The 4,621-nt window shown below is 37.0% G+C and overlaps 1 pseudogene; it reads left to right on the top strand.

Moving 5' to 3' along the window:
• The first annotated feature begins 1,258 nt into the window (after nt 1-1,258).
• On the top strand, nt 1,259-4,262 carry LOC142622226 (putative disease resistance protein At1g61300; annotated as a pseudogene).
• The last annotated feature ends 359 nt before the right edge of the window (nt 4,263-4,621 follow it).

The raw sequence follows: 4,621 nt of genomic DNA, 5'->3' as shown, positions 1-4,621 counted from the left end.
TTTTAATGGCACATACAACTTACATATTTGTTGTGTTGAATTGTGATCTCATCATTTACTCCTTTTTTATTGGGGGATGCTATTTGGTCTAAGGACCATTGCTTCAGCTTTTCTCTGTGTTTAATTTCTCATGTAATATTCTAAGTTGCCTGTATCTTCAATGAATGGAAAGAGAAAATCTAATCACTCGGGGTTGTCCCCTTATAAAAAATGCAGACCAAGATCACTCATTCACTATTAGATCCACGGATATTTCTGCTTAAATTGAATATCTATTTATTGGTAATTGTTAGATTAATGATTAAATTCATCTTAACGTTTACAGCAAGTAATAGTTTATCACAGTATCAAAATAAGTAGTCATAATTTTGAGCCTCTCCACACAGCTTAAGCCTTTTATTATTATTTTTTTTGAGAAGGGCACAGCTTAAGCTTTTGGTATAAGTGATGCAATTTTCTTTTTGTTTGGTACATGAATTTTATGGGACAGAAAAAGTACAGAGAAAAAGAATAGGCATACACAGAGCTGTAGAAAACAAAACAAATACAGCTTGCAGAACAGAACATGAACAAGACTTAAATAGAACTCAGTTGAGTTGAGAAATGTTTGGGGGGGGCGGTGCTCTTATCTTCACGTGGAGTTTTATTAGTATTTATAGACTTAATCTGTTGAAGCGTGTTGATCTCGGCCTTGAAAAATTGATTGTTGAGTCCCCATCCTTGTTAGCAGCTTGGTGAACCGTAACAAAACAATTTTCTTTCGATTAAGTGTGTAATATTATGGGGAGTGAAGCTATTAAAAGATATTTTGTAATAAAGAATTTATGTTGAAACTCCTAGGACCCTCACTCAGTGTCAATCACACATTCTCCCATAAAATCTGAATAGCCATACAGGAATTCAATAAAAAGTAACTAAACTAAAATACTGGAAATTTTTGTATTGCCAATTGAAGGAGCAGAAGCAAAAACATTTTTCAAATTGTAAGAAACTAAGGATCAATACTCAATATATTTCCAATTTAACATACAGATTACCAAGCTGCAAAAGATCTGTCTGAAAAGAGAGTGAAGGAGACATCAAGCATTTTATTCTAGTCTTTGTTTCTGAACATGGCCAAGCATTAAGTAGGAGTCACTCCAATTTTTTTTTTGAAAACTTGGCCAAGCATTTTCTATATGCTTCTTTTTATATAAGATTTGACCAAATGTGCTTATTAAGTTCTAATGCCTATTTTTAACTATGCAGGAATTCAATTATGGAGCTGTCAGGGACAATCTTAGAAATTGCAAAAATAATATGGGCTCCAATTGGTAAATGTGTGAAATATCATAGAAGCCTTGAAGAAAAGATGATACTTCTCCAATAACAAGTTGGAAGTAGTGAATAGTCGGAAGGAGGACATTGAATCAAGAATGAATGTAGAGCTTTGTTTAGGGAAACAGTTAAAAAAAGCGGTTCAGCTTTGGTTGGAAAATGTGCAAAAGATGAATGGTGAAGTGGAAACCATAAACCAAGAAGTTGGAGAGGGGAAATTTCTCTCACGCGTTCATTTAGGAAAACTTGTTACTAAAAAAATTCAGGAAGTGGAAGAGCTTCATCAGAAGGGTAGTTTTAATGACAGTTTGGTAGTTGATGGTCCTGATGGCAATAGGGTGATGCTGCCGACCGCAATAATAGTAGGTGACACAACTAGAAGAAATATGGAAGAAATTTGGGCATGTTTGATGGATGATGATGTCAGAAAAGTAGCAGTTCATGGAATTGGGGGTGTTGGCAAAACAACCATCATGAAACATATCTATAATCGGCTCTTGATTGAGACTGGTAAGTTTAATAATGCCATATGGGTCACTGTACCAAAGGCAACCAGTGTGATTCAATTGCAGAGTAAAATTGCACATGCCTTTCAATTAGGCCTTTCAGAAAACGAAAGTGAAACAATAAGGGCAGCAAAGTTTCTGGCAGCGTTGAGAATGAGAAAGAGGTATGTTCTAATTTTAGATGATCTGTGGGAAGAATTTGAACTTGAGGAGGTAGGGATCCCGGAACCTACTAGAGATAATGAATGCAAATTAGCATTAACAACTCGATTATCTGATGTATGTGTAAGGATGGGATGCAAAAAAATCAAAGTGCAACTTCTTTCTGAAAATGAAACATGGAATTTATTCTTGGAAAAAGTTGGACGTGACCTTGTTGCTCCAGAAATAGAAACAATTGCAAAGGATATTGCTAAAGAGTGTGGTCGTTTGCCACTTGCAATTATCACAATAGCTAGAAGTATGAAGGGTGTAGTTGACCATTGTGAGTGGAGGAATGCATTGGACGAACTGAGAGTCTCTACATCGGGCCTCAATGACATGGGGAAGGTATATGAACAGCTAAAGTTTAGCTATATTCATCTGCAAGATGAGAGACTTAGACATTGTCTCCTTTGTTGTGCACTATACCCAGAAGACTTTTTGATTGGGAGAAAGGAGTTGATAGAGCATTTAATTGCAGGAGGAGTAATAGAAGGAATGAAGAACAAGCGTGCAGAGTTTGACAAGGGCCATGCTATGTTAAATAAGCTTGAAAATTCTTGCCTACTAGAAAGTGTTGTGGACCAAAACAAGGATATGAAGTGGGTGAAAATGCATGATTTGATTCAAGACATGGCACTCCAGATCACGAGCACAAGTCCTCGATTCCTGGTAGAAGCTGGTGTGTATTTGAGGAATTTTCCAGACATTGAGAAGTGGGCAGAGAATCTTGAGAAGGTCTCCTTAATGCACAACTACATATCGGAAGTCCCTTCCAACTTATCACCCAAGTGTCGTAGGCTCTCAACCCTGTTGCTATCATCAAATCATACTTTGACTCTCATTCCAAATTCTTTTTTTGTGCATATGCATGCACTCCAGGTTCTTGATCTATCTGATACTGGCCTTGAGATTTTGCCAGATTCCGTGTCTGGGTTGGAGAATCTCACAGCTTTACTGCTGAGAGGTTGTTACCGACTGAAGTATGTGCCCTCCTTAGCAAAGATGAAGGTGTTAATGAAGCTAGACTTCAGTCATAGTGGAATCAAGGAGGTACCCCAAGGTATGGAAATGTTGGTCAGTCTTAAGTATCTTAATCTCTATGCACGCAATCTGGAAATTATACCTTCAGGGATATTACCTAAACTCACTTCTCTCCAATTCCTATGATTTATGGGGCTTCAAAAACCTTGAAAGTGAAAGGAGAGGAAGTGGCAAGCCTAAGAAAGTTAGAAACTTTTGCAGGCCAGTTGTATGACCAGAATGATTTTAATGCATATGTGAGATGTCTGCAAGAACAAGGACCAAACAATTATTTCATCCGAGTGGGAGAAGGGAATGAGGCAATTGAAGAAGAAATGGAATCTTTTCAAAAAGAAGTACAGTTTACAAAATGCAATATTGGCAGAGGAGAAGATATGATGCTTCTTCTGCCAAGTGACATTCAGACCTTACAAATTATCAAATGTCATGATATCATCAGCTTATCCAGTATTTCTTCATTGAACAATGCTAGTGAATCAAAGACTTGTGTACTTTTTGATTGCAATGGAATAGAGTGCATACTTCAACAGTCATCTTACATACTACTTGAAAACCTTGAGTCCCTAGCACTTATTAGCTTGTGCAACTTGTGTGACCTTTTTAGGGGAGAAAGAGCTGCACCACTGTCTCCTGGCACATTTTCTGTTCTAAAAACTTTATCCATTCATGTCTGTCGAAGTATGAAGAAGCTGTTTGAGGTCAGCTTGCTGCTGCACCTTAAAAACCTGGAATCTCTTGATGTCTCTCTCTGTAAGCAAATGAAAGAAATAATAGCAACAGGACATGAATATGCGCTGGGTGAGAGCAGCAACCTCTCTGCTAATAATGATTTCACAATATCGCTTCCGCAACTGAGGTATCTGTCCCTTGATAATCTACCACAACTGGAGAGCATTTATAGGGGCACAATGGTCTGCTATTCTCTCGAAGTAATCCAAGTATTTGGATGTCCAAAACTAAAGAGAATTCCTCTCTCTCTACCCCTTATTGGCGGACAACCATCTCCTCCACCTAAACTACAAAGAATCTCAACAAACATGTGGGAAGCCCTAGAGTGGGACCATGCCAATGCTAAGAATGTCCTTCAGCCTTTGGTTCAATCAGTACAGACTTTGGGATAGCCTTTTTTTTTTTTTTTGTAAAAATTTACAAGAAGGGCAGTTTATATGTTGCTTATTAGTATAATGTGTTTTTCCTACTGACTTTCAAAACTTTTCTAGTAAGTTTCCTATGAATTAAAATTTTCTTTTACTTTGGAACCCACTTTTGGTCAAATAACCATGTTTTCTAAGTTTTATTTTTATTTTTGATAGATGGAATTTAAAACTTATGGGTATGATTGACATCTATTTAATTGTTTTTTATCATCAAGTCAAGACACTAATAAGTTTTTTTTTATGTAGGCAGGATTCAAATCCAAATCTCGGTAAAAGACATACTAGTTGAGTTAAGAGGAACACAAAACCATATTTTTCTACGCGGAGTATATTAAACTTCCCTTATGGGAACTTTTGGAGCCCTCCTATCCTCTCCTCTCAATATAAATGCTTTGT

This window comes from Castanea sativa, chromosome 1 (genome assembly GCF_040712315.1).
Source record: "Castanea sativa cultivar Marrone di Chiusa Pesio chromosome 1, ASM4071231v1".
In the NCBI taxonomy this organism is placed as follows: Eukaryota; Viridiplantae; Streptophyta; class Magnoliopsida; order Fagales; family Fagaceae; genus Castanea; species Castanea sativa.
Note: the sequence above shows the minus strand (reverse complement) of the source record. Positions and strands in the feature narration are given on the sequence as shown.